This window comes from Callorhinus ursinus, unplaced genomic scaffold (assembly GCF_003265705.2).
Source record: "Callorhinus ursinus isolate GAN/ISIS: 27379988/994484 unplaced genomic scaffold, GSC_fseal_2.0 scaffold21, whole genome shotgun sequence".
Lineage (NCBI taxonomy): Eukaryota > Metazoa > Chordata > Mammalia > Carnivora > Otariidae > Callorhinus > Callorhinus ursinus.
This window is the reverse complement of record NW_027397083.1, coordinates 24,576,602-24,587,617: the sequence shown is the minus strand read 5'-3', so window position 1 is coordinate 24,587,617 and position 11,016 is coordinate 24,576,602. Positions and strand designations below refer to the sequence as shown.

Below are 11,016 nucleotides of genomic sequence, written 5' to 3'. Positions count from 1 at the left end.
TAGATTATGGAAAGTGGGCTCTTTGTAATTTTTTTAGATTCTCCTGAAATCATTTACATAAGCGCAAGGACAGAAAACTTTTCCCTTCTTCCCTTCTAGATTCTTCACTGGTCTAATAATTAAATTGGTACAGATTAACAGGAGAAAAGCAAATGTAATTTTGTACCTACCGGAGTCCCAAAGATATGAGACTCCCAGAAGTGACCAAATCAGATGGCTTTAATACCTTTTAGACAAGGAAACAATACATTTGTGAAAAATTGGCAAAGCAAAGGGGTTTGGGCTTGGGGTAGCAAATTAGTGAAGAAGTGACAAGGTGTGTTTTTATAGCCTTTTTGGTCCTGAATTTGCTAACTCTGGCATAAAGAGACTTCATTTCCTGATTTCAGGGGGAAAAAGGAGGGTCAGAGTGTCTTTTATGCACTGGTAATTTCTTAAGTAACTTTCAGAATCATTAATATGTCAAAATGGCGTATTTTAGGGTGACATATTCTGCTTTCTGTCACAGACTAATGTACAGGTTCTACAAAGAGCTATTGTTCATCTGTGTTGGACTCAGTATAGTATGGAAGCTATCTGCTGAGTATTTGAGTAACAGGTGGATGTTTAAAACTTATGTACAAATCCTCTGATGCTAAAAAGTCACTTATGGATTTGAGTATCCCTGTGACTGGTGACTTATTACATTAGGTGATGATAAGTTATGGCCTTATAAGTCCCCAAGAAAAGAGGCAAAGTGGCATCAGAATTCAGGATCATCTAAAATTGCAGAAATTTTAAAACCTCACTTAGGCTCATCTTCCAAGATGTGCTTTCCTATGATCTTCTAAATTAGATGAATTTTACTTTTCTTGCTGGAAATAGATAATGGGCTAAATAATTTCAGAGTTATTTAAGGACATCTGATGTAGTAACATAGTCAGGACTCATTTTGTGCAAACGAATCTAAGAAAGGTTCATTCTGATATTTCTTGGGTTAATATGATTGATAAGGATTGTTCTTTATGCTGTATTGTCTAGTAGAAAGTAATACGAGTTAATGTGGGGCAAATCTTTTCTTTCACTGGTAAAAACAAAGAATATCAAGTAAGTGCAAATTTTGAAGTAATGCAGGTTAATGTTGAAGGCCATTTACACCATTTTAGCAATTTAGGGAACATGAGCAAATTACTTGATCTTTTTGTGATAATTTCTTCTGAAAAAGAGAAAATTGGTAAAAATGTCTGGAATACTTGCCTTCTGCATCGAGCACATAGGATAACAACATAAATGTGCCACACAATCAAAAGTGTACACATTTGGTGTTATTTCCTCTAATACACATCTTCATCCTAGACACTAGTCATATGCCTTTGTAGAGAATGCATTTCAAATGATTGCCTTCTAAATGGCCATTAAGAAAAGCTATCATTAAAAAGATGTGTTTTTTTACCATAGAGACCTACTTTTGTTTTTACTTTTATATTTTGAAATAATTATATTTTCACATCCACTAGAAAGATACTACAGAGAGGTCCTCTGTACCCATCACTCAATTTTTCACAATGGCTTTGTCTTACATAATTATCGTACAGTATCAATACTAGGAACTCAACATTGCTACAATGTGTGTGCATAGTTCTGCAGTAAGTTTTTAAAAATGGCTCCCCAAAGACATATTCAATTCCTAATCCCAAGAATCTAAAAATATTACTTTAGATTGCAAAAGAGTTAAATATTAACTAATAACGCAGAAGATGCGATGAAGTTATGGATCTTGAAAGAAGGAATTTATCCTGGATTATCCATTTGGGTCCTAAATGATAATCACAGTAGAAGAGAGAAGCTGTGGGTGACTATGGACAAACATAGAAGAGATAGCAGTGGTGAAAAGAAGCAAAAGAGATGTGATCACAAGCCAAGAAATGCTTCTAGCCACCAGAAACTGGAAGAGGCAAGTAATGAGATTTCCCCTAGAACCTTGCTTTTAGCACAGTGGTACTGATCTGGGACTTCTGTCCTCCAGAATTTTAAAAGAATACATTTCTGTTGTTTTAAGCCATCCCAGTTGGTGTGAATTTGTTTCTACAGCCACAGGAAACTAATACAAGCTCCATCTCATTTTAATCATATGGAGAGATTGGTATAACTACAAATGCAATCCAGATGCAGAACTATTTCATCACAGCAAAGATCTCCCTCTTGCTAACCCTTATAGTCTCTGCCTTTAAGAATCTTATATGATTTTTAAAAATACAATGTCCAAGGTTTTTATTTGTAATTAGTGAGAAGAATAGAGAAAATTACATCTAAATGTAATTTTAAACGTAAATGTAAATGAAGATGAGAGTCCCCATCTTTTCTGGAAGTAGAAGTCTCCAGAGTCTGTTGTTAACAAAGTGCGCTGTGGTTTCCCTCCCAAATAATATGCAATTCACATGTGAGTCCAATTGTATATGTCTAGTTATATCTGTTGTGAATTTTACTGTTACCCAAAGGCAGGTACACAGCTTGCAAAAGTACTCATATATTTTAATGTCTATTAAAGACATTATGTCTGCTCCGTATTTATGTTTTAAATTTAAATCTCATTAAAAGAAGACAATGGGTTAGCAAAACTGCTTCTTTTCAAAATAAAGCTTTGACTAGGAGAGGATATGCATTTGCCCCCAACAAATAACAACTTGAAAATTAAAAAAAAAGGAATGAAATTTATTTTTTTCAAAATAGAAGTCGAGGGCTGCATTTTTATAGGAAATTTGGAACAGATAAAAAATAAAAAGCATAACAACCCCAGGCCTGCAATCCCACCTCTCTGCATTAATTACTGATGTATTTTTTCTTTCTTTCTTTTTTAATTCAATTTTATTATGTTATGTTAATCACCATACAGTACATCATTAGTTTTTGATGGAGTGGTCCATGATTCATGGTTTGCCTATAACACCCAGTGCTCCAGGCAACACGTGCCCTCCTGAATACCCATCCCCCATCCCCCTCCCCTCTAGAATCCTCAGTTACTTGATTATTTCTATGTGATGAGTCTCACCAAAGGAAAGGAGCCCAGGTATGGAGTTGGCAAATGCCGTTGGCCTTAGTGTACATTTCTGGATGCTGTTCACTCCTGCTCCCTAAATCCTGCTCCCCTTTTAGAGTCTGCCTCAGATTACTATGCCTTTTTAATCAAAACAATCTTTTAAACACCCTCTTTAGAACACTGTTCTTCCAAACACTGTGCAATCAGCTGAGGGACACCTGCCTGCGACTCTAAGCCTCTGATAGTCCTTCCCAGTGAACTCGGTGTCACCTCCAGTGGAGTAAGTACTCAGGTTCCACTCCTGACAGACTGGAGAGTTCTCTTCTCCCCCAGCCCGACCCTCCCAGCCTCTAGAGAAGCGGGACTAAACCATCGGCCTCACTGGCTGTGTTGCCCGGCCACCCGAGCGCGCGGGGCCATCGCTGGGCATCCCCTCCCTCTACAGCCAGAGAGACAGCGCACCCTCCGGCCTCGGGAGCAGCGGCGCCCAGCGATCCCGGGCAGGGCTCTCCTAGGCCGCCAGTGACATCACTGGCGAAGCGGATTCCAGGCGCCCGGCTCCTGGTTTTTAGTGATGTGTGTCGGTTAGTCAGTCTCTGTCGGCCGCTGAAGAGGGCCCATCGTCGGTTCCGCACCGCGGAGCGACAGGACCCGGAGGAGGAAGGAGAGCGGAGGCAGCGAGGGAAGGAGGACCGACCCCGGCAGGGGACCCGCGTGCGGTGCAGCCCCGCGCACTTCCCTCAGCCTCGCTGCTGGCGCTGTCAGGTGAGTCCGGAGCGGGAGTGACCCGAGCCGAGGGGCGCTGCCCGTGTCAGGCTGGTCCTACTGCAGGCCACTTACGGGAGCTAAAGGCCCACAGTTCAGCTCTATGCATCTTCTGCCTCTACTGGAGAGTTGCTAGGATCGGGATTCTGATCTACTGGGGTCGCAAAGGCCTTTTGGAGGAAGCTTCAGGACTGCTTCCTGTGCAGGGACAAAGGATTTTTCTTACCAAAGACATGTTTCTCTCCAGTCCTAAGAGTAGTGAGCATACTGTCTACAAGTAACAGAGACCAAAGAAGTGGAATAGAGTCAAGATACAAGGAGGAAACTGTTACCAGGGAATGTCCCTGCAGCAGCCTCTTAACGCAGGTGTCTGGTTTTAGGGTATAGAGAGCCAGAGAAGGCAGACTGGTTCTGGGATACCTGAAACCTTGTACAAAAAAGAAAAAGATAGAGACAGAGAGAGAGAGGAGAGAGAGAGAGAATGAGAAAGAGAGAAAGGAAAGAAAGAACAAAGAATGCACAGAACTCTGAAATGACCTGATTTAACTTCTGGAGGAGGCTAAGTGGTGTGGAGAAAGAAGGCATACGTTTTCACTTTTGTGTCCTCTCACCTGAGCTAAACAAACAGCAAACAGGGCCAATTAGAGTTAGAAACACATTTAGAGTACTGATTCTCTCTCACTGACTCCAGGTGTGGTTTTTTAAAGGTGTTATTTATTTATACGTAAGAGAATACACAGATTTTAAGTGTACAGTGAGATGGAGTTTGGGCAAACATATGTAAATTAAGACACAGAGTATTTATGTACATCACTCTAGAAATTCCCTGAGTATCCCTCTTCAGGAAACACCCACTCGAATGTAAACACTTTTCTTATTTCTGCCACCATAGTTTAATTTTGTCTATTCTTTAGGTTTTTATAGTCATGTAGTATATACACTTTGTGCAGTTTCATTTTGTAAAAAGTCTCAAATTCACGCATTTTCAAATCAGTAGATTGTTCCTTTTTAGCGCTCAGTGATATTCCATTATAAGAAGAAACCACAATATGTTTTATCCTTTTACTTGCTCATGGGGCATTTGATTTGTTTTCAGCCTTTGCCTTATAAAATAATGTTGCTAAGAACATTCTTGTAAATCTTTTCTCAGATATTTGGAAATCTCTCTCTCTCTCTTTCTCTCTCTCTGTAATTGCTGGGTTATAAAATAGGTATAGTTTAACATTATGAAACAGAGGCACCTGTTTTTCAAAGTGTTTGCATCATTTTTTAGTGTGACCAGCAAGGTAAGAGCTATCTAGTTGTTCCACATCATGGACAACACTTGGAATTTTAATCTTCTTAATTTTAGCAACTCTAATCTGCAGTTTGCCTTTTCATTTTATTTATCATGCTCTTTGCAAAGCAAGTATTTTTTCATATTGGTGAAATCCACTAAATCATCTTTTAATGATTAGTGGTTTTTTCCTTATCTAACATAAACTTTCATACCACAAAGTCATAAAACTACTTTGCATATTCACTCTAGAAACATCATCATTTTAGCCTTTATCTTTACATCTATGATCAACTCAAATTCATTTTTTGTACTTGGTATGAAATAGGGGTCAGGGGATTTTTGGTTTGTGTGTTTATTTTTCCATATGGATATTCAGTAAGTAATTTCAACATTATTTGCTAAAAAAGTGATTCTTTTCCCATTGGATTGCATTGGAGTCCGTTGAAAAGCATTTCACTGTAATTGTCTGGGTCTATATCTGGCATTGTTATTTTGTTTCATTGACCTATTATCTATATTATGATAACTTGAGATTATATATTTTAAGATACTTTTACAGAACTTCTTGAAATCAAGTGGTCTCAAATTTGTTCTTTCTCAAAATGCTTGTTTTTCTAACTCCTTTGTATATCTACACATATTTTAGAATCAGTTTATTAGGTCCTGTAGAATGTCTACTGGAATTCAATTCAGATAGCAATGCATCTTAAGAAAAGTTTGAGGAGACTTGACACCTTAACAATTATAAATCCTCCAAGCAATAAGTCTGATATATCTTTCATTTACATAGAGCTTTTAAAATTTCTCTCTGTATGGGCACCTGGGTGGCTCAGTCGGTTAAGCGTCTGCCTTCAGCTCAGGTCATGATCCCGGGGTCCTGGGATCGAGCCCCATGGTGTGCTCCCTGCTCAGCGGGGAGTCTGCTTCTCCCTCTCCCTGTCCCCCACCCCTACCCTCACTGCTAGCTGCTCCTGCTCTCTTTCGCTCTCTCTCTCTCTCAAATAAATAAAATCTTAAAAAAATAAAATAAAATTTCTCTCTGCCATGTTCTATAATTTTTAGTATATCAGACTTGCACATTTTGGGTCAAATTTGATCCAATGCAATTTATGTATTTTGGTGCTATTGCAAATGGCAATACATTTTCCAATTGTTTGTTGCCAATATTCAGAAATATAAAATCTTGAATATTTATTTTGTATCCCTCAACTTTGTGACATTTGCATAGTATTTCTACATATTTTGTTGTTGAGTCCTTAAACGTGTCTTATATACACAACTATTTTATCTGGGAATAAATACGGTTGTGTGTTTTTCTTTTTAATTATTATGTGCTTTTTAATCTTTTTCTTGCCTTATTTCACTAACTTGTTTCATTTGACTAGGTTCATTAGCACATGCTGAATAGGAGTGTGAAGTGTGGACACTCTTACCTTTCCTCCATCTCAGGGAGAAATCACTTAATATTTCACCACTAAGTATTCTGATAATTATAAGGTCCCTTTACCAGACTAAGAAATAAGAAAGTCTCTTCTTTTCCTACTTTTGCTGGGAGTTTTTACACATGAGTGTTAATTTTTGTTATTTATTTCATCTATTATAACTACATATTTCTTACTTATACTGTTATTATAGTGAATAACAGTTTCATATTTGATTGTTGAAACAATCGTGCATTCCTGGGATGAACTCAATTTGGTCATAATATCTTGTCATTTAGATATTGCTAGGTTTTCTGAGTACAGATCCTTTGCCTCTTTGGTTAGATTTATTCCTAGGTATCTTATGGTTTTGGCTGCAGTTGTAAATGGGATCTACTCCTTAATTTCTCCATCTTCTGTCTTGTTGGTGGTGTATAGGAATGCCACTCATTTCTGTGCATTGATTTTATATCCTGCCACTTTACTGAATTCCTGTATGAGTTCTAGCAGTTTTGGGGTGGAGTCTTTTGGGTTTTCCCCATAAAGTATCAAATCATCTGCAAAGAGTGAGAGTTTGACTTCTTCTTTGCCGATTTGGATGCCTTTGATTTCTTTTTGTTGTCTGATTGCTGTGGCTAGGACTTCTAATGCTATGTTGAATAGCAGTGGTGATGGTGGACATCCCTGCCGCGTTCCTGAACTTAGGGGCAAAGCTCTGTTTTTCCCCATTGGGAATGATATTCGCTGTGGGTTTTTCATAGGTCGCTTTTATGATATTGAGGTATGTACCCTCTATCCCTATACTCTGAAGAGTTTTGATCAAGAAAGGATGCTGTACTTTGTGAAATGCTTTTTCTGCATCTATTGAGAGGATCATATGTTTCTTGTTCTAGGATGGAGAAGTTCTTAACCTGTGCCTCAGCAATCTAAAAGTCAGAAGATGGGCTGGCATAAGCCCTTTGAAATTGTTTTGCACATTCAAAGATTATGTATGTGTACATTTTTCTAGGTAGGAGATCTGAGCTTTCTCCAGAGGATTTCTTACTTTCCCAACTAAGAAAAGGACATAATTGAAGCAGCATTCTTAAATCTGTAAATATCATGTGGATGGTTTCTCTCAATCAGAAGATGTAACTCAAGACACCTTGCGCCTAGTGTTACTCACTAAAACTAATTTGTGCTAATCCCTTAACAATGCTTTATCATTGAAATTTTGGTTGCTACAGTTTATGCCTCAGCAGTTTTTACATCCTTAATTAGCCTTTTTTTCTATTATGAAAATTTTAAAACACATTTGTGCAAAAGAGATTTTAATAAGGCCATAATTATCTCATGCTTATAGATACAAATTAGAAATAAAATAAAGAAACATAATGATCATTACACAGGGAACAATTTCTGCTGAAAAGAGTGCTCAGGCCCTGTGAAACTCTCTCCTCTTTCATGTTCTTTATAATTGTATATCTGAGTACACAGTATGTGTGCATCCTTGAATTGGGAATCATCACTGAAGGACAGTATCAAGAGGATCCCTGTTATGGACGTGGAGTCAGGTGACTTGAATTTGGTATCTGCCCTTGCAGTATATTCCATATGGACAGGTCATCTTCCCTGTCTAAGGCCCAGTTTCCACCTCTCTGGGACCAGTGCTATTTATTGGAAATACAGTGTGAACCACACATGCAAGCACATAGGCATTTTAAAATTTTATAGTAGCCATTAAAAAGAGTAAAAAGGTAACAGTGAAGTCAATGTTAATAATATATTTTATTTAACCCAATATCAACATTATTATCATTTCAATATGTAATCAATATAAAATATTATTAAAATGTTGTATAATATTTTTTTCAAACTAAGTTTTTAAAATCTATTGTGTACTTTATGCTGCATATCTCAATTTGGATTAGTCACCTTTCAAGGGCTCAACTTCGACATCTGACTACCTGCTATTGTGTTGGCTTATAGGCTTATATAAAATTACTGCTTTAATTCTATGAACATGGAAGTTAATGAGAAACAAATATTCATCTTTGGAAGTTTGATTTGTGGCTTTATTATATTTCCTATGTCTCTGATTAGTATATTCAATGATTTCTCTATCTTCTTGAAGACGTAATAAAATTGTACTAATGAATTTAATATCCCTATGTACTAACTCAATGATTTGCGACTGGCTCAGTTTGGATTGACTGAATTTCTCATTATGGATTGTGCTTTACTGCCTTTTTGAATATCTGGTAATTTTTTTATTGGATGTTATTGCATTGTAAAGATAACGTTATTTGGTACTGCCTATTTTTAGATTTCTAAAATTGTCCCTGAGTCTTGTTCTAGAATGCCTTTATTTGGAAACAGATTGATCCGTCTAGGTCCTGCTTTTATGTTTTACTAGGTAGGACCAGAAGGATGGTCAGTCTAGGGTTAATTTTTTCCACTGCCAAGGCAAGTTCTTTCTTAGCACACTGCCCTGTGAATTATTAGGTTTTCCACTATGGCTTATGGGAACTGGTATTATTCTAGGTCTCCTGTGAGTGCTAGAAACTGTCCCCTGTAATGCATTTTGTTGGCTCTTTCCTCGACCTAAAACGGTTTCCTTATGTGCACATAGTGTTAAGTACACCTGAGGGGAAGCAGAATCTGCCCCTCCAAGTGAGGCGCATTGACGTGTGGATTGTTTTGAGCTGAAGGCAGTTAAGACCCAGCAGACTCAGGAAAGCTTTGTACCCCCCCTCCTCCAAACTTCCTACAAGAATTTAGATAGGGGGCTTGAACCAAGAAGAGAACTATTACCAGGGATAACTTTTATCCAAAAGACTTTTCTGCATGGTATGGGAACCATTTGTTCACCAAACTTTTGCTCTTCTCATCTTCCTGTGAATTGTCTTCCTCCCCTTTGAAGTCCCAGACCTCTGCCCCCTTCTCCTAAGCTCAGGGTGGTATATAAACCTTAATTACCTACCTGCCTAGGAGTCTCATATTTTTACGGAGCTCCCATATGTATGAAATTGAATTTGTTTTTCTCTTGTTAATCTGTCCTTTTCAACTTTATTATTAGCCAGCCAAAGAACCTAAAAGGAAAGAAAGGAATTTTTCACTATCATTCAATCTAGCATAACTGGGCTTACCTTTTAGTGTAAGGATTGTTGCATCATCCTCAAGTTTTCTGATTTGTCTTTCTTTGCACATGAAATCTATTTGACCTTCACAAAATAAAATAGGATGCCACTAATATACATTATTTTCCAATAAAGTTAATAGAATGTAGATTGTTTTAAAGAAAGCATGTTGTTCCTCAATACCATTATATCTTGCTCCATTTATAGGTATTTAATTATTTTTCAATTGACTCTATAGAGAACCAGGCAAATTTAAATCACAGTTATTCTTTGGAAATTTCTGCCCTTTTTTCTAATTCTAGAGCTGAAATTTAATAATCACATATATGTTCTTCTAGAAAAAAAAGAAATGCTCAAAATTGTTCACTTAGGCAGATGTTTCTCAACATATGCTAAAACTTATTATAAAAGTATAATTTGTAAACCCTCATGATGCAATAATATTCAAGATAGAGGAAATCACATTCCTAGAGTTGCAATAGTATATTTGCCTTTTGAGCATCTTATAATTTAACTGTCTCAGAAATCTTTGTAGTTCCCAACTGCCAAAATATTAATGATGGTTAAAGTAGGTGAAGAAAAATAATCATAATTATTTTTTTACTGTGAATTTTTACAAGATAAAGGACAAAGTCTTTATTTTTAAAATTTACGTATTTATTAGCACAAAAAAAATTAGAGTAGACTTTCCTACTAGTGAATTTGGACAGGAAACTTCTGAAATATAAAATTTATGCGAAGACTGTGATAGATTCTTCTTAAATTGTCCTCCACTGTCAGTTCATCAAGAAAACAAAACAAAATGAAAGAATGGTCTTGAAAAACAAAACCCAAAGAATAAAAGTAAACGTTGTCAGTATGTTACTGTTTAATTATTTATATTACTGAATATTTACAGTGCTCCATCCCTGTGAGCAAATTTGAAAATGAGTATGGTGTTATCCATGTTCCATTTTGCAAAAGAAGATATGATTTAATTGACTCTAATACAGGGATACTCTCTATTCTCCTCCCTCTCTTCTTCTTACTGTTCCCCTCCTTCTTTTCGTTCAAGAGTTCTTATATGCATTTAGTTATGATGCAGGCTAGAGTCTGATCCACACAGGTTCAAACAAGAACCACTTGCAAAAACTGCTGCTGTTAGCACTAAGTGGCAAGTTCATTTTCCTGCCACTAAAAACTGCTTAGCTCCTCAGTGGTCACCAATAACAGGTGGTTTTCTAGCTCAAAACTTCTTGTAACCTAAGTTCTATGTAAAGCGATATCCATAATATCCACTTAGCCAGTATTGAATTCTTTTCAAATTTGGGGGAATGTGAGATTGAAGATCTTGGTTCAAAAGTATATTGTATTAGTCAGTATTTGCTGTTTTTTATTTAGTAGGTCAAAAGATCAGAATTGTTTTAAAGAAATGTG

The 11,016-nt window shown here is 37.0% G+C and overlaps 1 protein-coding gene across 1 annotated transcript in view; it reads left to right on the top strand.

Moving 5' to 3' along the window:
• The first annotated feature begins 3,611 nt into the window (after positions 1 to 3,611).
• Positions 3,612 to 11,016, top strand: part of LOC141374738 (uncharacterized) — a 47,019-nt gene continuing 39,614 nt past the window's right edge. The window contains exon 1 of the mRNA XM_073904843.1: positions 3,612 to 3,781. The gene's annotated coding sequence lies outside the window, so the exon portion shown is untranslated. The remainder of the gene's footprint in view (positions 3,782 to 11,016) is intronic.